This window comes from Mirounga leonina, unplaced genomic scaffold (assembly GCF_011800145.1).
Source record: "Mirounga leonina isolate KUSES-001 unplaced genomic scaffold, KU_Mleo_1.0 Mir_129, whole genome shotgun sequence".
Taxonomy (NCBI): Eukaryota; Metazoa; Chordata; class Mammalia; order Carnivora; family Phocidae; genus Mirounga; species Mirounga leonina.
This window is the reverse complement of record NW_023270323.1, coordinates 70,087,893-70,111,296: the sequence shown is the minus strand read 5'-3', so window position 1 is coordinate 70,111,296 and position 23,404 is coordinate 70,087,893. Positions and strand designations below refer to the sequence as shown.

Here is a 23,404-nt window from a genome sequence, read left to right as displayed (position 1 = left end):
TGAGTCCTTTTCCAAGGGTCCCTCATCAAGAACCCTAAGGTTGCAGGGAACTGGTGTCCCAAGATCTCAGACTCTGCCCCACCATCAGACTATGCATCTCGCAATATGTCTTGATTCTAGTTTGAATAATAAAGGCTCACATCCTCATCTTGGTTCTACTCCCTGGAAAGCTCCCCTAAGCACAAGAACAACTGCTCTTAACTCTGGTTGATATCTGACTTCCTTTCTTCCCTTTGAACAATTTTGGTTCACGGTTTGATTGGTCTTGTTCCCAATACGTTAGTTACTTACCTCCTCTGGGCCTCGGCGTCAGCGCAAGTATAAGGCACGTCAGAGGGTCAGGAGGCTCCTCATGGTCAGAGGGTCAGGAGGCTCCGCGTGGAAAGGGATTTCAGCTACTAGGAATTTATAACAGCTTATTTCCTATGTAGACACCCCCCCACCCCCACCCCAGCCCGGAACAACTTTTAGTCTGAGGTGATCTCTAACCTCTCGTCTTTACTTAATATACGTTATATATCTAATGTGCTGAAAGCAATAAAAACAAAAGGTGAGATGATGCTCCCCTTCTAGAATTAACATGTTTGTACTCTGTGCAGACCAAGCCGCCTTATGTTTTCATGACAATAATTAAGTAAGTCTGGGCACTGGCTGTTGGACATGTGGGGTGCAATGGATCATAAAATGGAGGGATACACGCTTGGAATGTGAAAGGAAATCATCCAAATATTGGGAAACATGTACTGAGCGTTCACCATGCACTTGGCCGTCTGCTCACCCTGTCTCGTGTGATCTTTGGAGGAACAACTCACTGGTGAGGAGTAGCGGCTCTGCAACCACAGCACATGAGGACACGTCCCCGAGTGGCCCGTGTGTGGTCACTTAATACCTCTGCGCCTCGGTTTCCTTGCTATGAAATAACGGTAAAACCCCGGGGGCTTGTGTGAAGGTTGAGAGTTAACGTGAGCAAGGTATTGTTTCTGTCTCTCTTGCAGAAGAACCTGAGGTTAGAGATGGCTAAGTAACTCCCCCTCGGCCACACAGGTGATGGCTGGCAGGGCTGGGATTTGAGAGTAAATGATCTGACTGCATCATACTGGAGAAAGACCTCATTTTTACCAGCTTCCCTCATACTGTTGGGTTCTTTTGTATGCATCCTTATCCAGCCCTCACAGTGCCTTCTGAGTGGAAGTGACTGACCATTGCCCACGAAGATTTCAGACAGGGAAACAAGCTCAAGACTTGAGGCAACTCGCCCTTGGTCACACACTTAGAAATCAGCAGGGCTGGGAGCTAAGTGCAGGCTTTGGAATTCCCAGGCCTGTGGTCTTTTCAGGACCCCATGCTCTTGATGCGGGGGAGGGGGACGCACGACTGTCAGACCCATACTGCCCCCACTGCAGGGGAGAGTGAGCTAGTGGAGGACGACCATGCTTGACATCAGTGAGGCCCTCACCTGCCTCACCCGGTGCCTCATTAATTAAAGCAGATGCCGGGGCCCCTTTGTCAGTAGTTTTCCAGAGGATCGGATGTGCATCAAAGTTTGACAATCACCCTCCTCAGACTGTTCTGTAATCTGGCAAAGAATAAAGATGGCCATGTCCACCTGAAGAAGGTTAAACAATTCTGTTAAGTAGAAGAGATGGGGCATTTTCCTCATTCAAATTTTTTGATTACCCTGTGGTCAGAATCAACCTCATTTCAGAATTGTTTACTGTCTTATTTATATCCCCGTGCTTTCTTCCCCCTTCTGTGTACATCACCTTCCAAGCCCTGTGACCATCCGAAATTTGTGTCATCAACCCCTTTGACTGCACCAGCAGATTTCCTTCCCTTTGTTGGCTTTTTATTATAAATCAGTACCGCTCAGTGGAATTCATCACCATATTAGAATAAAGCGAGCTATATGTGTAACATGAGAAATTTACTCAAGAAACTTTACACAGAGAAACTGGTGACTTGGAGCATTTACTGTGCTGAATAAAATATAATGAGATAGCTTTCTCTGCAGACTACTACAGCACAGATAGAGATAAGCCAAACGTGTTCTCAAAACATGTGCTGGGAAGTTCAGCTGCCTCAGAATGAGGTCACAGAGGGTGTGGTGGAACCGGAACCCCTGAACGCTGGAAATAATTTCCGGTGGTGGCAAATGTCAGGAGTTGAAGGAAAATAGCCATGGTTTTGAATTCTGGCTTGATCACTTTCTAACCATAAGACTCCACGTATGTCACTCACCTCTCAAATGCATATAACAGACATAAAAAACCCAGCATGGCACCTAGCATAATGGGTGCCCAACCAACAGGGGTTCCTTTTCTCCTTAGCTCTGGTCCGTTCAATCCACAAATATTTATTGAGCACCTCCTATGTGCCATGCATTATTCTAGATATAGCTGTGAACAAGAGCCCGAGTATCTTCCTTCATACCTCTGGAGGGGGCGACAATAGAATCATAAGCCAAGATGTAACCTCTGAGACTGGGTAGTGCTATAGAGAAAATACAATACGGTAATGAGACAGAGTGACCAGCAGTAAATCCATGGGGCTTTTTTGAGACCTGAACGTCTGTTCTGTCATTTTCTTTCCTCATCTCAGCATCAAATACCAGGAGTAATTATATGAAAAGAAGGAGAGAAAAATCTCTGAACCAAACCGTACTGCAGTTATTTCTTTCATTTCATCTTCTGGGTTTTTTTCAAGATGTTCTTCCTCATCAAAGATAAATCAGTAGGTCCTAAGTGCATGAAGATTAATTAATGATTCTTCTCAAAAAGTTCAAATCATCACAATTCCTAGGGATTACATTGTTGGAAAGGAGAAGAACCACCGCATGGCAAATTTTTAGGGATGAATTGTGCAGCTTCACAATGACTTCATGTGTGGCTTCGAGTCTGAAATTGTACATATGTTAGTGCAGCCAACACACGAAGCTGCCAGAAGTTGGCTGATCCAACGCTCTATTTGCCAAGAGTCATGTGTATGGCTTTGAAAAACAATCCATGGTCTGAAATGTTTCCTTTCTTAAAATGGTGCAGCAAACCTCACTTGGGTCTGAAACAGCATCTCTCCATAGCGAAGGTCACAGTGTAGATAATTTGTACCAGAGGAGTCTTTGTCTTTCAATCAGCCCACTATTTGTGGCCAGAATATTCTTGGCTGTAACAATCCAGATGACTGTCTCATTACTCCATTAGGCCTTTGTCACCATCGTGTAAACCCCAATTATGGATCCACGACTTAGAATGAAAATTTTGTGTACACGGCAACACAAAATGCACAGGTCAGTGTTTCCAATTTTCCAATACAGTACTGGTATTTTTCTGTTTAATTTAGAAAAATGTGGTCTCTCCAAATTGCAAACACATTTCTAGAAATTGTTTTGAAAACAAGCTCCCAAGTTAAAACGCAAGGACTGAAAAATAAGAGCGAAGAGGATGAGATTAGGACATTGAAGTTAATTAACCGGTAGTAGAGAGGGTTGTGGGGCAATTCGGTGATGCTCCTTGGGCCTCCAAAGCAATCTCACCCAAAGAATGGTGGTGAGCTGCTGTCCCGAGGGGAAAGAAGGAGAAGGGAGCTTCTGTTGTGCATGCACTTTTATGACAGATACTACTCCAAGCATTTTAAGTATATGAGGTCTTCATCACGACCCCAGTGTGGCTATGATTTGTTTGTTCTACAGATGAGGAGCTGAAGCTTGGTGCAGTTAAGTAACAAGGAAGTTCAGCACCAGCTAGGAAGTGGCAGAGCAACCTGAATCCAGGACTGCCCTGCTGCACATCCCACTCTACCACTGTGCTGGAGAAAGATAAAAGGCTTCCCCACCAACCCCTCCTACACACATGCAATACACATTCTATTTAAGTAAGGAAAGAATGTACTACAAGTTTTTAAATGTTGAAATGGCCTCCTGAGGGAAGAGGCTGAGGAATTGTCTTCTTTGGAGGTCTATTAAACCCAGATTGGTTATCATACATGTCTGGTATGATTTCATTGTGGTCCTTCCCCAAGGTGAAAAGATAGACAAAATGATTTCTCAAGGTCCTTTCTAGTTTTTCCAACCAAAGGCCAAGTCTACATCCATACAAGGCAAAATGGTGGTGACAAGACAAGTCTGGTCATCCTGCTCTCCCTCCCCGACTCCATGCCGAGTGCTTTGGCTGCAGTGATGTCCAGACTTTGTGGAAGTACCACAGTCACTCGGATCACAGGCTTGGCTGGCCATTTCCCCACAACCAGGGAGGGGACCCAACTCTTCCAGTTTGTGTCCAACCAAAGGAAAACCATTCCAGTGAATCTATTATCTAACTTGATGGTTATACTTCCAATGTTTCAGAACTACAAATCGGGACCAAATTGGCATAAAAAATTGAACATAGAAAATAAGAATGTTTTCTACAATTCTGGCTACCACGTGTATCAGTTAGGATTGCATTTATCTGTGAGTATCAGAAAATCTAGTTCCTTTCACATGTAAGGGGTTTATTTTTCTCACACAACGAAAAGTCGAGAGGTAGATGATCCAAGGATGATGTAGCTATTTCAAGATGTCACCAGGAAACCAGGCTCCTTCTATCTTCTTGCTTCACTTGTGTTGTTTAGCATGTGGCTTTCGTCCTCATGGTGGCATGAGGTGTTGAGGCCTCATGGTGGCCCCTCCAGGTGTTGAGTTCATATTCCAGGCAGGAAGGCAAAAGCTTTCTTGTAAAATTTTGCATTTTTATTTGGAAAAGGAAACCCTCTTCCAGGATTTCCCATGTACATGGGCACCCCTTGCTGCAAGGAGATCTAGAAGTTTGTGTATAGAAAAAGGCAGGGGGAAAGTAGATAGGGGTGGGTTTTGAGAGAGTCAAGCCTACAGTACTCGTCAAAATTGTCCACAAATTCCTATTTCTGAAAGCCACGAATTTGGAATTTGGAATTTGGAATTTGATACATAAATAAATATTACATAAACATTTGTTAGTTCCATCTATTTTGATACTTAACTTTGAGCATGAAAATATTTTTGAAACAAGTGGTAAGGGGCAGGTAGGGAAAGGATTCTACTCAAAGTAGAGTAGGGGGAAGAAATGGATCCGAGTGTCAGATCAAGGTCTGAATTCTAGTTCATACCTAATTAGGTATGGGATGTCTGTGGGCCTTCATATTTATTTATATTTAAAATAGGGGTAATCCAGGCACCTGGGTGGCTTAATCCATTACATGTAAAATAGCTCAGGTCATGATCTCAGAGTTGTGAGGTCAAGCCCTAATTCAGGCTCCCCGTTCAGCAGGAAGTCTGCTTTAGCAACCCATAAAATTACTTTAGAATTAAATAAGATATGTAAGCTTATAAATAATATACCATATAAAGAGTCTGGCACTTAGTAGACATTCAAGAAATGATAGTTTTGCTTTGCACCTTTTATCCAGCAAGTGTGTAAACTTTATGAGCTAACAGTTGAAAAATCAGCTCTTTGATTACAAGAAATGAGAACAAATCCACTGAACGGTGTGTAGCTTTGCTCTATCAGTGCGCGCCAAGATTCTTTCATTTTGGGCTTCATCACATTATCTTAGCAAACCAGACAAAAATGTCCAAGTGATTTTGTTTTCCAAACTGCATCATACACTTCAAAGTGCCATCTGCTTGTGACTTGTTACAAAACAACAGAGCCATTTGGTGACATTTTAAAAAGTGACCAGTGTTTGTTACCAAGGGACATAATTCCTAGAATTTGTGCAATTTGTTCTGTGCTGTTGAGACGTGAAGTAAATCCTGCACAGAAACTCTCAGCTGTTTCAATACATTATCCTTATCTTAATCCCCGAATCCAAGTCTTAAATTGCATTTTTTTCCATTTTAATTATCTCCCCATGTCACCCCAACCTTTCCAGTCAAAGGTGGATATTTAAAGCTTATCACCTCATAGTCACCACTGCAAAATTAAAAAGAGAAAATGAAACAAACCAAAAAGAGTTCACAGCTTTGCCAAGTCAAAATCCACCCATCAGCCAAAATCTCATGTCCGCGCTATGATCAGGTGGATAAAAATGATAGAACATAACTCAAAGTCATTGGCTTTTGTTCACATATGAGTGAACTTTTTAAAGTCATCTTTAGCAAGCCATTTAACTTTATTCTCCCCATCCTTACCTGGAAAAATTAATGAACATCCCTGCCCCTCCCATCTCACTTGGTTGATAAGAAAACCATTGAGATAATGTGCTAGATGTGCCATTCAAAATAACACATGATATACTCAAGCGTGTTTCAGCATTTCCTGTCTATTGTAGTACAATTTGTACCATATCGTAGTGCCTAATGAATTGCATAACCTTCTCAGGTTCCCCTCTGATTTCTCACCTTATTTTAACCTTTCTTGACAAGATGCCACTGCTCTTCCGTCACTCTCTCTTCCATACCTCAGTGTGAATGTAGCCAGTTCTTCCCGGCTTCTACCTGATTTCTAGCTGTTCAGACTAAATATCCAGGTCTCTGCAGGCTGACCACCTCTTTTCCTGGCTAGAATGAAGCCAAATTCATTTCACATTCATTAAATGTATGCTTATTTATTGAATCAGAAGTGATCCAAATAGACAAAAATCCCTGCCCTCCTTGAGATTACATTTCAGTCCTCTGGCCTCACCAGTGTAGGCATACTGATGAGGACATCTCAAAGTCAACAATCTGATATCATGCTGTCTGGTCTCACTAAGATCCTTGCCCCAAGTGTTTCTATGCTGTGCTAACATGTGCTCATGAATTCCTGCACAACAGTCACCATGTAAATCATGGTCCAAATCATAGTCCTCTATGCAAATCACAAACCTTGATGGGGTCCAACTTGAGAATGGTAACATTCAAATGATGGACGTAATCTCTTGTTTTCCCAAAGTTGATCATCTTCATGCAGCCAGAGTGGTGCTAAGTTCTGGGTAAAGACGGAGAGAAAGCCACTTTCCCATGGTGAGTCACCTGGCTCCAAAGTAGTTGTGCTTATACCCAGAGATTAAAATCTTTACTGGAAATATCTTCCTGAAAAGTTTCCCTGGAAATATTTCTTTCAACATCTGACATCAACAACTCTCTCCATAAAGACTGAAAACCAGTCACTGGGCAGTAAACAGAAATAATTTATACCCTCTACTGTCCATATATATCCCCCTCCCCATTCAGATATGTGTACACACATATCCCCACACCTCTTACCTCTCCTTAATGGTCAATATGCTACTTCTAGTTGGCCTTAGTTAGAACACTCTAGAAACCAATGAAATCTGGGCAATCTATCTAAGCTGTTGTCCCTTCAAATTACTAGAGCTTGGAAATAGTTATTTCCATCTACTCCCAAGCACAGAATGGCCAGGCCCAACTGAATGCCTTCAGGTAGCAGCTTCTGAAGCACTCTTAGAAACAGCTGATCTGCTTTCTTCACCTTTTATTGGTCCTGCAAGTTGCTTTTAACCCACCCAGTCCATTTTCCTTGGAAGAACAGAGAAGTATGGTAGTTAGAGGTGGGTCAAGGGAGCCAAGTCAAGGTTATTTCAGGATGGAAAAGACTTCAACATTGATACAGACTGAGAGCAATCAGCCAATGCTAGAAGATGAAGATACTAGAGAATGAGAGAAGGTATCTGAGCCAGGTAATCTAAGAGAGGCAAGAGGTAGATCGAAACAACCCCCCAGGGGTGTGTTCGGTTTTGAACAAGCATGGGTCCTGCCTCACGCCAGTGTCAAATGAGACTGGTAGGAAGCAAGTGAAAATGGATGGAAATGTGGGTAAATTAGGGATGATAGAAAAATTGCAGGGATCCTGATTGTGCTCTCTGTTTTTCTCTAGAAGGTTGGAAGTGGGATCATTGCTTATGATATGGACAGTGAGCTGATTAAATGTGTATGGCAAGTACCCAGCCCAGTTCTCATCATAGAGAAAGCACTAGAAAAAAAATTATATTTACTTCTCTTCCCCTTGACGGATTGAAATCTATAGCAAATGTTTATCTCCAAAAAACATCATATAAAAATAGCCACCATGACACCAGCCATATATTTTGCATTTTAAGTGAAACACATGAGCTTTCCTGAAACTTTTATTTTAAACTCTGAACTATAATGACCTCTCTACACTCATCTCAGTTTTGAAAATAACTTGGCTCAAGTGCAGACTGTCAGAGAAGCCCTCTGACCACACATATTCTCTTTCTGTGACCCACAAGCCTAGAGAATGTCCTGGAACCTTGCCAGCAAAGAGGTGTGTGGAGGAAGAAAGCTGAACTCTTGGAGCTTTTGATTTCAGTGCTGTAAAAATGGTTCCAGACATGACAAATGAGAGGGAGATAATCTAAAACACGGATTGTTTCCATGTTTGCCCTTTGAAGATTTTAATAAGCATCAGCTTTCTTGGGCCAAATCAGGTTCTTAGCTTCCAAATCTTTCAGATTTAGATGGTCTTCCTTTGACTACTTGAAATCATAAGGGTTCGTTTGGGGAGGTTTCATGCTCAAACTTGAGGGCAGCTGGCTGACACACCACAGCAGGTGGTGGCCTCTGAGGGGAGAAGAGGTTCTCCTTCTGCTTGCCCTACCACCCTTCGCCCACAACATGAGGGGGAGGAGCATGGATGTGGGTGGACTAGGTCCAGATTCAGCCAGGTTTGAAGGTTCCCAAGAGGAGACTTCTCTTGTATGAACAAGGGTTATGAGTTTGAGATTTCCTGAACACTGGTTTTCTCAATCTCTCTCTCTCTCTCTCGTAAGTAAGTACTAGTCTCTTTGACTTGTCTTTTAAGAATTCTGGTCACCCGCAAGATCGGTATAGTCATAGAGAGCCAGGATTAAGTAGTCACAAAGTGCCTGGCACTATTCTAGGCACTTGGGACAGAGCTGATATCAAAACAGCCCAACTTCCTCCTCTAGATGTTACAGTCCACTTGAGGAGTAGACAAACAAAGACAACAAAAGATGTGCCTGTCACGAGGTGATGAAGACAATGAAGAGGGAAGTAGGTGAGAGAGAGGCAGGTGTGCTGCTTTAGAAAGGTGGGTCAGGGAAGACTGGGGCCAAATCCAATACTTGAGCAGAGACTGGAAGATAAAGAAGAATGAGTCATGCCAGCCTCTGGGGGAAGAGCATTTTGGGCTGGGGAGTAAAAACATGGAGAGAAGTAATGTTTTATGGCCCTTGGTTCATTCCAGAAACAGGAGGATGCCAGGTGGCTGAAATGAAGTGCATGAGGCAGGATGTGAGGTCAGAAGGGAGTGGGGATCAAGCCCATCTAAGGCCTTGCAAGGGCCTTGAGCTTTATCTCAAGGGATGCAGGAAGCTATTGCAGGGTTTTGAGCATGAGAGTGACTGACAGGCTCTGACTTAAGTTCTAAAACCAGTCTAAGACTGCTATTTGGGAAACGGACTGTTGGGTGAATGATATCATCCCTGCTCCAGTTCTCAGCAGGCTTGCCAAACTTATTATTATTTCAACAACAATAGCAGGCTCAGTTGATAAAGAATTCACAGACCAAAATAAAAGGGACATGCATAAAATATCTGACAATGATCCACCTTACAGCTTATATTTTACATTGCATTGCTCTGCTTGAGGGCAGACTAATCCCATCACAGCACAGTAATAAAATGTAATTAATTTGATTAAGGACATTTCTATTTGTGACATTTTATTTCACCAGCCAGAAAGCTCAAATACCAGACTGCTTTGTTCAAAACCAGACCTGAACGCCAAAAGAAAAATTGTCTGTTGCCTTTGTTTTCCCTGGACCTGCCTTTCCTGACAGTCAGAGTGATATCTCCCAGAACGTGGGAAGGATGTTTGTGTCCCAGCCCAGCTCACCAGGGTTATGGAGTCCTACTTGGGCATTTATGACCAAAGCTCTAGCTGTAACAAGATGCTCCTTTGTCTGGCCTTGTCTCTTGTACATGGGACTCTTTGGGGCCAGCGAGGGGGTGGGAGGTGCTAATATAGGAACGAGCTAATTGAAGACTTAGCTGTGAGAAATGATGGATCCCAATCAAATCATCATTTGGTAGATTTTCATTTGGTGGTTTATCATCATTGGTAGATTTTATTTAATTACTTCATCAACAAATACATGCCCCTACTATACACCAGATGCTGTTCTAGATGCTCAGGACTCAGCAATCAAAAGCACAAACAAAAATACTGTCTCCACAGAGCTTCCACTTCATAGGTGAAGACAGATGATTCCAAAATAAATTTAAAACATAGTATGTTATATAATAATACATGCAACGGGCCAAAAAAAAAAAAAGGCAAAGAAGGGAGTATGGAATGGCTGGATTTGTAATTTTGGGAAGAGTGATCAGAGAGGCCTCACAGGAAAAGAGAAATCTGAGTATAAAGCTGAAGTGGTGTACAGCAAGGTGATGATCAATATAGATAGTGTAGTTCTCGGTATAAGTATAGATACAGATGTAGATGTAGATATACATATATGTGTAGATATACACATGCATGAACACATTACCTACACATATACATATAGGTATTAATGATAGAAGTATAGGTATAGATATGGACATACATCTGAGGGAAAGCTTTCTAGGCAGGAAGGACAGTATATGCAAATATCCTTGAGAAACACCCTTGAAGAGCAACACAGAGACAGTGTGGCTGGAGCAAAGTGAGCAAAGAAGAGATAGGTAGATTATGGGTTCACATGGTGGGGAGGGGTAGGCCATCGAAGGTTTGTGGCTCATTCTAAGTCTTTACTTTGTAATCTGAGTAAGAAGGGATGCCATCAGAGGGTGGTACAGGAGTGCTCTTCCTGCCAAGTGCCTTCTTCAAGGGCAGGAGCAAAAAGGCCAGGTGGAAATAGTTGCAATAACTCAGGCAGGAGTTAACGTGGAAAGGAACAAGGGTGGCAGCAGTGAAGATGGTGAAGATAGGTGAGATGCTTGAGACAGTGCTTAAGGAGAGCCACAGAGAATTGTCACTAAGGTACAGTTCATGGGAATGAGGAGCATCAAGGGCAACTGTAAGGTATTTGGTTTGAGCATCGGAAAAAAATTGTTAGCAATTACATGAGGAAGAACATGGCAGAAAGAAATGACAGAGAGCAGGTTGGGTACGCAGCACTGAGAGGAGGATTGCTGGAGTGATGTCATTGAGAAGGTGAGAGGGGGAGCGGGACGAGGGGTTGGGATCCAGTGCACGGGTGTTAGGTTGGCTTGGGATGGAAGCACAAACAGTTCATTCTAACAAGAGATTAGCAGAGCATACACACATGATATCACACAAAAGGGGGTATCCATGTGGTGGTGGGAGCTTGTATGTCTTCTGATTACTTCTATTTCCTGGATAAAATGAGAAATAAGGTCATTCATTGAACATGACCATGGAGGAAGAGGTGTTGGAGATTTAAAACTAGAAGACAAGGTATGAAATAGTTATAAAAGAGAGTGGTATGGTTAATGAAATAAGAAAATATAGTATAACTGATGGGCAGCATTAATCAAAGACCCTTCTGAAAGGAACAATCACATTTGGAGACGGAGGGCATCAGTCTGGTTGTGTGTTTTTCTCTAGTGCATCTAGCCAAAGTGGTGGTTTCGTTATATAAGGTTCAGTAAAACAAAAGAGAGGCCAAGGAGTCACGGGTGTATTGCAGAGAGTAATTATCATAGAATCTAAATGGGTGAGGACTTGAATAAGAGATAGAATGAAAATGGTAGTGTCCAAGTAAAATCAATAGTTGTTGGATTTGGGATACTGGATGGAATGCCAGAAAAGAAGTGGTAGTAGGACAGCAGGAAGCATGAAACTGAGTTTGTGAAGATACTGTAGTTATAAGTAGTATGTTCTCTGTATGATCATGTGAGTAAGAGTATGAGGCTGAGTGAGAGACAAGACCATTGAAAGAAAGTCAAGGGGCTGTAAGGCCAGGGTATGTGATAGGTTTTCTAAGGAGATGCTGAGTCACCTAGAATTATGGCAGTGATGTCAGAGAAAGTGACTGACAGAGGCCAGGAGCTGAAATCTCCAAGATATGAAGGGAGTGAAGTAAATTAGTAGGTGACATCAACCAGGAGGACTGGTGGGGATGGATGGACGGATGACATAAGTGAGACTTGACCCTGGAGAGATGGAAGGAGACAAGAGAATGAAATGGCAAGAAGGAACACAGAGGTCCTATTGTATATCTGGGCCCAGTGGAATGAGGACTGAGGGGTAGAAAACATCCACCACATGAGTGTGCTACAGGGACAGAGGTGTCCTCAAGGGGATGGCCAAGCTGAAGTCAGAACAAGAAGATGCAATGACATTCGGAATGGAGGGTGAGGATACAAGGCCCTTTGCTGATGAGTGACCTTGGGTTCTAAAAGGCACCAGGGAAGGAAGGGGTAGGAGATAGGTCAGGAAAGGAGCCAGAGTGATGAGAGTCCACAAGATGAGTGATGGCCTGGAAGTCTGGAAGGACATGAATGGGGATAAAGAATGTGATAAGACTCCCCTAATATCTCAAGGTAAAGAGTGAAGGTGAGTCTGTAAGTGGGAGGAGGACCGAGGTGGGGTCTACAGGAACCATGACAGGTTTATGGAGGCTTGAAGATGGGAGGGTGAGGAGTTGTCTGGAGCACCCAGAAAGCTCTGGGACGTTTTCCTTGCTCCCCGTAGAGATTTTCATGGACTATCTTGTGGGGTTCAGGTACACTGATAATCCTGGATTATAAAAAATGAGAAGATGGGAGGCAAGAAAGGAGGCCGAGGTGGTCAGAAGGGACAGGTTATGGAGAACTGTGAATCATTTTGAAGACCTGGGGCTTTACCCAGAAGACCAGGGTTCTTAGTCTTGTGATGTGACAGGGCCCTTTGGAACACTAAAGATTGTGGTCTTACCTCTACTCTCACATAACCCTGCACATCCATTCTGCCTACCATGTCAAGGAGAATTTGTCATTTGTCTGTGTTAGTGTTCAACCAGAGAACAAGAACCAGTAGAAGATAATATATATTAATCAATATATGGTAAGCAATCGGACTCTGCAATTGTGAAGATTGTCTGGGAATTCCAAAATCTGTAGGGAGACCTCCAGGAAGGACACTCTAGGACTTTTAGGCATGAAGAGATGCTGCAGAACTTAGGTGGGATTTCTTCTTTGTTCGGGAAGCCTCAGCTCTGCTCTTAAGACCTTTTAACTGACTAAATCATGCCCACCAGATTACCTAGAAAAGCCTCCTTTACTTAAAGTCAACGGGTTATAGATTTTAATCACTTCTGCAAAATTCCTTCATCCCAAAACCCAGATGAATGTTTGATGAAAATCTGGGGACTGAAGCCTAGCCAATAAAACTGGCCATGGCATCAGTATATTCCCTAAAGTCTATAGATCCACGGCTGGGGCTCCTATTGTGAGCGAGCAGGAGTCCATGAAGGGAGAAGGGTAAGATGGTCCACCTTGCAGCTCAGAAAGATCAGATCTTCATGCTTAAGTGGTAAAAATTCTTAGTAAAGAATTTGAGTAAACAGTACTAAAAATAAAATATGACTTTCTCCAGTGCAAATCCATGTGAACTACAGTTGGTCTCAGTGGGAAATCAAGCAAGTTGGAAAGAACCCCAAAGAAAAGTTATTCCAAATTTCCCTGGATATCTCAAGAAAGGGAGTATCTGTCCAGTATGCAAGGATTTTTAAGTAATAGTTCAAAATTCTTAATAACTATCTCATCTTCCACTGAATTCGCAATTAATGAGTTGACAAATCTTTACAGGCACCTAATCAGTGTCCAGGATTCCAGTGAAAAAGGAAAAAAATAATTAGCCACAGTCGGCCTCACCCCTTGTCAAGAAGCAGTCTCTTTGGGGGTCCATCAGTTAGCGCCTTTTCAACCGAAAGTGACAGAACACCCAACTCAAGATGCTTCAAAGTAAGAAATGGGGAGGGGATTTCTTAATGCATAGAACTAAAATCTCGGGTAGATCTTCTGGCTTCAGGTTCTATTGAATCCAGTTACTCTAAGGATATGGCCTGAACTCTGTCTTTCCACATCTCTTGGTTATGCTTTTCCTTGAGTTGACTTCACTGTTGGTCAAGTCTCTCCTTACAGTGGCAGGTAGGGTCACCAACAGCTACAGGCCTACATCCTTGTAGTTCAGCAATCCCAGCAGAAAAGTCCCACCACTGAGTTTCTCTGAACTCATTTAAGTCACTAGCTCTCCCTTGAATGAATAATTGTGACCAGAGTAATGTAACACGCTGGAGAGGCTGGGGCATGGGCAGACCTCACCAGAACCACAAGTTCTGAGGGGAAGAGAGAAGAAAAGGTCCCCAAGGGAAAATCAAGAGGGTATTCCAGAAGAGGGAATGGATGTTTGGTAAACAACAAGAGTCAAGGCCCAAAGGAACATTGCAACTCAAGATCCAGAAACCAGGGCAAGTCAGAAGAGAACTGAGAATTCCACTGGGCTCCCTGCCCTAAACCACAAGGCTGTTTCCTCTCTAAGGGCAGCTAATAACAACACTTACTCTGTTTCACAACTGCAACCATTCTTAAAAGTCAAATGAGATATATGCTAATATACCTTAAAAATAATAAACATTATGTATTTAAAAAGATATAATGATAGCCCAACCAACGAGGTGAGGCTGGGTTTGTGCTGGAAAGGGGAAGCGGGAAGGCAGAGAACAAGCAGGAAGAAATACCACTATTTGGATGAAGTTACTCACAGGTAAAGAGATTTGTTTTGGTTTGTTAGCATAGTTAGTCAACATAGTTAACATAGTTAGCCTTAGTAAGTTTGTATTCAGAATTCCATGGGCAAGAATGAATTAAAATAATAGTAGTGAGAGGCGCCTGGTTGGTTTAGTCAGTTGAGCATCAGACTCTTGGTTTCCGCTCAGGGTCCTGGGACCAAGCCCCACTGCAGGCTCTGTGCTCAGCGTGGAGTCTTCTTCTCCTTTTCCCTCTGCCCCTCACTCCCTCCACACTCTCTCTCTCTCCCTCTCTGTCAAATAAATAAAATCTTTTAAAAAACATAAAAATAATAGTAGTGAGAGTTACAGATTTATTCCCTACTAACTGCGTGACTTTGGGAAGGTTATTTTAACTTCTCACTGTCCGTTTCGTCATTTGTAAAAAGCACCATAATAGCTGTACCCTACTCAGGATAAATGCGAGGATTAAATGTGTTAATATAGGTAAAGTGCTGGGCATAGACTAAGTGTTCTACAAATATTAACTATTTTTATCGGTCCTCAAAACCCATTGGTAGGTATTCTTAACACCATTTTTCTACATTAAAACACTGACACATAAAAGAATTTAGTGGATAAGGAAAGATGTGAACCCAGGTCTGACTGACTGCATTTCATGCTCTTTCTGTTGCAACAAGGACTTTGTAAATACAGGCAGGCAGGGAGGGAAGGAGAGGGAAGGAAGGAGGGACAGAAAAGCATTCACGAGTATCCAGATCCTTAAACTGGATTTACTTTCACAACAGTTAACCAGAGATTCTGGAATATTCTTTTAGCCTTGGATTGAGTGATATTAATTTAAATGGTTTTGTTAGAGAAAGTTTTGGCCAGCACAAAAGGAAGTGAAAATTTGAGGAATGTGCCAGAGACACCAAGCTGAATTTAATTATTCTTCTCTGGAAATTCCCAAACTCTCCATTCCTCCAGACATCGAGAAACTCAACTCCATTTTCCTCCCAGGAAGCCCAGATGGCACAACCATCCACCTCGTGGTCCTCACCTGTGTCTATCTAGAAGCGCTCACCTGACATCCCTCATTCGCTCCTCATCCCAGCCCCAGAGTGGCTCCTGCCAGCGTCACAGCCCCAAAGACAGACAAGGAGAGAGTGGCAGAGTCATTTGTGAGCCAAGCCTAATCCCCAAGCCTTCTGCTCCTTCAGCTCTGTGCTGGCCTTTGTCCGTAAAAGCAGCCCCAGCCCTGGGGCCTTGGCCCCCCTGCCACCCTGCACAACCCTGTGGGACATCCGTGTCCATAGCCTCTCCAGGGACGCCCAGTCGCAGCCCTCGTTCCCGGAGAGCGCCACCAGAAGCTTCCCAGGCACCGACAGGCAGAGCACAGGGAGTAAGGTAAGAGGCTTTAGAGCCAGGAATTCCTGGGAGTCCCACTTGGCTCTCCATGAATCTATTTCCTCTCTCCAGCACCTAACAGTAAACAGAAATAATTACCATATGAAAAGAGCACCAACAGGTTTTTCAAGAGGGAATGGAATGAAATGAAAATGTAGGAGTGAGAATAACCAGGAAAATAGGTACATGCCAAAACCTGAGAGTTTGTTACCCCCCACACACACCGACAAGGAAATAATCATAACAATTGTAGTAAGAGCCCAGAAATGGTCGGTGAGCTTGCCTGGAAGCCTCAGTTCCCTAACTGAAAACCAGGAGCCTCTGACACTCATCCCTCAGGGCCTTTTGCGGGACCCTCCCCTGTGGTCAGAACCCAGGGTGCCTGGGCTGCTGGAGCTTCCAGAGAGGCCAGGAGCAGACCTTCCAGGCAAGCTAAAACACAGGGTTCCCAGCCCTGGCCTTTCTCAGAATCCCCTAGGAGCCAGTGAAGAGACAAACCCTCAGTCTTGACACCTAAAGATCCTGACCTTGTGTAGTGTGGTGCCTGGGATTTTGAGTTTGAAAACCTGGAAGCTCTGAATTTGAACACCACCACTCCATGCAACGTCCTTACTGTGTGACCTGGGACATAGGAGGCCACCTCTCTGAGCCTGTTTCCTCAGTGTTTTAAAATGAGGCAAATCTGCCTATTCCATAGGGTGGTTGTGACAACCAAACGTTGTGAAAGCACGAGCAACAAGCAGGGCTGTTCACGGTAAACATGCACTTATTGAGGACCTGCCATGTGCCAGGCTCTGTTTTAAATATGGGGGACACAGTGAACAAGACAGAAACTCAGCACACACCTGGAACTTCCAAACAATAAAATAGTAACCACTCCCTACCTCAGAGGATGGCACAGCACTCAGGGAAAAAAATAGAACAGGGATGGGGGCACAGGGCCAAAGCGGGGGGAGTATTTCATACTAGGAGCAGGAGGGGCTCAGATGTGTGATGTTTGAGCAGAACCCTAAAGAAGGTAAGGGCACGAGCCTCTGAAAGCCTAAAATATAAGCATTCCAAGCAGAGAGAAAGTCCCGTGCAAAGGCCCTGGGGTTAGAATACATTTGGAATATTTGAGGAAGAGTGAGATAAGATAGTGTGGCTGAGGCAGAGGGAGACAAGAGGTAATGACAGGAGCTGAGGTCAGAGAGAAACCCAAGGACAGACAGAGGAGGGCCTCGCCAGCCACTGTAGCCGAACAGTGAGCTCTCCAGAAATAGCAGTTGAACTGACACAAAATGAAAGACAGCCTAAATGTACATCAAAAGGAGTAGGCTTACATAAGTCATCGTCTGCTCATACCACAGAACTCTGGGCGGAGACGGACATTCACCAGAGATCGTTGAGTGAAGAAGCGTGTTGTGGAAAAGAGATCTGTTTGGACCCCATTTTTGAAAGAAATGTATCTCGATATGTGTACATGTCTGTGCAGAGTAAAAAAAGGTGTGGAAGGATGTGCATACAACATGGTAATAGAAGTCTTTGAGGGTCAGGATTCAAAGGAGGAGATTTATGGAGAGGGACTCTCACATTTAACTCTATATCCTTCCATATCATGTTCATTTTTTTGCAAGAAATATATTTATTTTGTAATTTTCAAAAACCACAAAATATGTGTTGGATCCAAATAGGATTGGAATCTACTCTTCACGTTTCAGGGATCACGGATGAGATCGTGAGGAATCTTACAGGTCGTAAACCGTTAAGACGTGGCTCTGGCACTTTCTTACCCAAGGAACCAAAAGTGTCTTAGGAAGAAATCTGTACCCAAGGGAATTCTAATCACTAATAAGAATTTGAGCACTTCATTTGTTTCCCAAAAGGATTTGAGCAGGATGGTCTCAAAATGTACCTGTGGGATTTTAACTTTGGGAGGTGACTGGCTGATAATACGGAGAGGCTGAGCTCTGAAAGATCTTTATTACTTACATATCCTGAGAGGAAGGGAGTACCATGACACCCAGGGCCACTTGGGGAAGTGCCTGGTTTGGTTATAAGACAGAGGGGGAGAGAGAAAACCCTAAGGGACAGAATCTTTGTTGTGTTTTCCATAAGAAAGGTCAGAGTACACAAGATTGGCTAGTTTGAATAATTCCAGCAGGTTTGGGGGCATAGGGACTGTCCCCAGTTGTCAGGTAGCTGGCCCTGAGGTGATTTAGGGCAGGAGGAATACAGACTTGAAGAGTTTGATAAAGGATTTGTTGGGGGGTTGAGGTGGGATCTGGGCTCTGGATTGGACTTTGCATATAAAAGTCATGCTCCCCAGGGTGCCTGGGTAGCTCAATGGGTTAAGGGTCTGCCTTCAGCTCAGGTCATGATCTCAGGGTCCTGGGATCATGCCCTGCTCAGCGGGGAGACTGCTTCTCCCTCTTCCTTGCCCCTCTCTGTGGCTCGTGCTCTTTCTCGCTCTCTTTCTCAAATAAAAAAATAAAATCTTAAAAAAAAAAGTTATGCTCCCAGGTGAGTCTTTGCCATCTCTAAAGATTGGCTAGCCCTAGGAGGAGCAGTCTCTCCCCGGTCAGTGAGGCCATAAATCCCAGAGCATCAAGAATACAAAATATAAGACAACCAGTGAATTAATTGGCTCTGTTATGAATTAATGTCAAATAGATTCAGAATCTAAGAAAACACAGTTACAACAATGACCCATTTAAAAGAGGCCTGGGTCATAACTCAGACATTCTCTGCTGCCAGGGTTGAGGGGGAAAAGGTACAGAGATGCAGGGCCAAGACCTGGGAATCCAGAGCAGGGAAAATATTTTAAATGACTTTGAAAAAACACCAGAAAATCACAGAACGTCTTATGTGCTGAGCAAATACAGAGTACCCTAAGTATATTACCTCTAATAACCCTTTGAAACACGTATTACTATCACCATTATACAGATGAGAAAACCAAGGCTCAGAGAGGCTAAATGTCTTGCCCAAAGTCATCTGGCCAGTAAATGGTGGAAGTAGGGTTTAATCCTCAGCCCATATGATTCCAGATTCAAAGCCCCATTCCTCATAAATTTGGGTTCAAACCAGGGTAGATGCTGATCTTTAAAGAGATTGATTGGCCGGGGGGTGGTTGGGGGGAGGAAGAAGCAGTGACAGCTGTCAGCAACGGTGTCCCCTTAAGCGTCACTGAGACTCTCACAAGGATCTCAGGGCAGATGTCATTCCAAGCCCAGCCAGGCAGCAGGAATGGGACAGGACTACAGCTGGAGGGCGCCCAGATGTGAAGACTCGGCCATTTGTCCTGCATCCTGGGCCCCCGTGGTCCAGATCCCCACTGAGGTAGTCTGAGCAAGCCTCAGTGGGGTTGGACTAGAGACCAGACAGAGAGGAACTGGCTGCGGATGGGAGGGGAGCAGGGCGTCTAAATGGGAGGACCAGGGAGCAGACAGGGACTGGTACAGAGCACCATGAAGAGCATGTCACAGAGCAGGAGAGGTCCCATCTGGAGGTCAAGTGAATAACGTTTCTGTGAGCTTCTAGCATTCTTTGTGATCTAGGAGGGAATCGATCAGTATTGACTGAGCCCCAACCATGTGCATGACACAGGGGATCATACTTTAGTTTTCCCAAAAGCGAACCCTAAGACAAAGACTTGGGGCAGATTGATTTTGTGCACAATGCAAAAAGTGTGCATAAAGAAAAGAGATAATAAAGCAAAAAAGGAGGGGTGTTATCGAATGGATCAGCACTGTGGGCAGCCGAGGCTCCATCCCTCCAGGGACTCTGAGGAGCCATGTAAAACACGCCTTAGGGTAGTCTCATCAAAGATAGGGAAGCTGAGGTATTTATCCACCAACCCATGTCCCTCACAGGTTGAGGATCGCCCCTGGGGGTCCCCATCTCCAGCACCTGCTGGCAGCCCACAGACTCCTGTAGCTCCAGAGAAATCCCCCAGGCAGGGAGGCACAGGGCCACGGGAAAGTCAGGAGGCAGTTGTCAGTGTAGATGGGGACTTCCCCTGCAGATGCAAGTGGGTTCTGGGATGGGCTGAAGGCCATGGAGCAGGGCAATACCAGTTTCTGATCCACAGAGAGCCCTCACACACCCTGTGCTTCTATACTGAACTATTTGTAGTTACTGGCACCCAGCTCTACAACAATCGGGGCCCAGGCTCAGGACACCTCCATCTGATTGGGAACCCCCTAACCAAAGTCCTGGGCTGAACTCAGACATCCCTTTCTCCAAAAGGCCTTTTGTGACCATCCATCCTTAGGCGACAGTCTGCTTCTGGCTGCTGAGTATCCCAAGAGGGACCTTAGACAGTGGTTAAGCTTGCTCTCCAAATCACAACTGGGCTTAAAGACGGTAGTAAGTCCTGGTGCTTATTTTCAAGGGGCTCACAATTTGCAGCTCGAGAAGATCCCAACACCTTCTAGGCTGTGAACACTTCCAAGAGCCTTTAAGGCTTCTTTTAGAAACATGCTTTCTGAGAAATGAAAACAAGAAACATTCTTTGGAATCAGTTTCACTCTAGTTGCTAACTTAGTCATAGGACACCTAATAGCCGAACAAGGCAGTCCCATCCACAGCCAGGGAAATCCCCAACTTGATGCTGGTAACTACCGAGTTCTACTTCCAAGAATCCCCAAATCATCCAAACCACTCTGGAAGGTGCCACCTCCACTTCCCACTCCCAAGCACAGCGCAACTCAACCGACACAGGAGCTCTCCCATAAATCTGGTCTTCATTGCTTTTTTCTCCACCTCGGCTACTGTCATTAGTCTACTTATTCATTCATTTATTCACTCACTCAGCCAACAATTTTCTGAGGGCCAGTCATGGGTCAGATGCTGTATTTGGTTGTAGCAATGCAAATGGGAATGAGGTATGGCCCCATGTAAAAAGGAGCTTATAAGCCTGAGAGAGGGTAGCTATTTCATTCTTCCACACCCAGGTGAACATTTTAAAACACTTGGGGTTACCCAGAGTTCTAATGAACCCCAGCTAGAATCCATTTCCCAAAACCTAACAGCAAAGACAATCATATTGGACTCATGCTTACCATCCAGTACTGGTCTCTCACCAGCAGCCAAGGCTCAGGTCTCCTCAGAGGGGGCAACCCCTCCTCAAACTTCAGGGCTGAGCTCAGGCACCATTTTCTCCAAAGACCTTTTTTAACCATCCATCCTGAGGAAGCTCTCTGCTTCCAGTGCTGATGGGTATTGCTAAAGGTGCTGGAGTTGTTGGTCAAACAAGTGCTAGGGTCATGCTGCCCACAGTGTCCACTCCAACTCTGCCGCTAGGTCACCTGGGCCAGTTCCTTCATATCTCTATGCCTCAGTTTCCTTATCTCTAGAGTGGGGATAGTGACAGCAATATATGTCAAGCTGATTCTACAGATTAAATGAGATGACCCACATACAGACATAGCCCAGTGCCTGAGCACATAGTAAGCACTCAGACACTAGCTACTGTAATCTCAGAATACGCACAACATCTGATTTCCATTGTTACATTAATTTCACCAACACCTCCTTATGTATGTCTTGCACAATGATAAGTAACTATATATGTGTTAAGTACAGGAATAAATGAACTGATAGGCCACTTGCAAAATTAGCAAAGTGCTTTCAAGTAATGTGTACTGAGTGCCCCCTTGGGACCAGGCACTGCTCCAGGGGCTTTCCCACATAATAGCTCATCAGTTCTTCCCAGTATTCTTGTGGGATTAAAAAGTCCACTGCTATTATAGCATTTTTACAGATGAGAAAATAAGCTCAGAAAATTTATGCAATTGTTCTGGGGCCATTCCATTAAAGAATGACCAGGCAGGGATGTAGGACTGGATGGTCTGGTTCTGGGGAAGAGATGTCACTATGGAGCTAATACGCAGGCTACAGACAGAACCGGACCTAAGACATCTTCAATTGTCTCTTGGCGTGGTGATAATTCAAAGATGCAAGGTTTAATTTTAGGAAACATCTAGGATTGTACACACATTTTTTAATTACACAGAGAACAAATAACTTGATTAAAGAAAAGAAAAAGAGAAACCTTAACAGACTATAAATTGCCAAAAGACCTGAAGGCAGCAGCTCCCTTGGCTCCTTAGGAGGGATACATGATCACTGTAACTGATCAGAAGTCAACTGAGTTTGTTGAGGTAGTAATTGAGGCTGTCAACAGCAATACATTTAGGCAAAAGAAGATGTAGAAAAGGAAGCAAAGAGAAACAAACAACAAAAAAAGGTTAGGTTCCATTGTTTCATTTCCTGGTGAACCCAAGAAATCTGAAACCTCTGCAACGAAAGGACTTAGCTTTGCAGATTCTACAAAATTTTCCCTCCAATGTACAAGGAAGACACTGAAGCTAGCCAGTGTCCTGGACGTGTGACAAATGGTCTGCTCCGATGCACACCTTCCAGCCAGCCCTCCTCACCACCCCAATATCCAGGCTCCCTAATGTTTGATACAGAAATTGTTGGCTTTTCTTGCCCTATGTTGGTCAAAGACTATACAGGAGAAACAAACAAATCCCAAATTTCAGTGGCTTAAAACAGCAAAGGCTTCTGTATTTTCTATTGTTTTTATTGATACATATTGTTGATCCTACAATATGATTATTGTCACATGCTCGACATGAGGTAACAGAGTAGGAGCTCAGAGACCTAGCCAACTTTACCATCTTCCTAGACTACTGCCATGGCATGAGTCTTCACAGTCCAACATGGAAAGGGAAGAAAGAGGGTAGGAGGTTCACGTTACTTCTACTCGCATTTTGCTGCCCAAGCAATTCATCTGACCACGCCTAGCTTTGAGGGGTGACAAAGGGTGTGTCTCAAAGAGAATAAAACCAGAAATACTGGTGGGCATCCATGCTGTGTACCTCACAGGTTTAGGAGTCTCTGGCTGGGAGTCTCTGGTTGGGAGAGCCACAGGACACATACTGTGAAGATACTGAAATTCAAAGGGATGTGTCTGGTCTGCGTCATGTAGAGAACAAGAATCATATGATTCCTCTCAACTACCACTACCAACACTCAACATGAAAACATCAACCAAGTTCTAGGGGCAAAAGGGGAGCCCAAGAGTTTTCTATTCAGCCAAATTGTACCACTATTATAAGAAACCAATGTTCTTAAACATGCAAGAATTCAAGGACTACAGCCTGGTATGAAAAGGGATGAATTGGACAGGGAGGGACAACTCTGGAGTCACAACTTTACATGTTTCCTAAGCCACACTGACCCCCTGGAGACCAAAGTCTGATGGGGACATTTCACCAGGGCAGGTTGAATAGGAGGGCAGAGACCACAAACTAATACGGTTAACCACACCCCTCCCCATGTCCCTTCTGTAC

General features: G+C 44.0%; 1 protein-coding gene across 7 annotated transcripts in view; it reads left to right on the top strand.

The window, feature by feature from the left end:
- Positions 1 to 23,404, top strand: part of C1QTNF7 (C1q and TNF related 7) — a 106,270-nt gene that overhangs the window by 33,120 nt on the left and 49,746 nt on the right. Inside the window, exons 1-2 of one of the 7 annotated variants that reach the window (XR_004679297.1) lie at positions 2,624 to 3,283; positions 3,686 to 10,777. The exons of 5 other annotated variants lie outside the window; for them this stretch is intronic. The gene's annotated coding sequence lies outside the window, so the exon portion shown is untranslated. Of the gene's footprint in view, positions 1 to 2,623; positions 3,284 to 3,685; positions 10,778 to 23,404 lie in introns of those variants that run through there. One more of the 7 variants, XM_035005281.1, reaches the window with a different exon arrangement.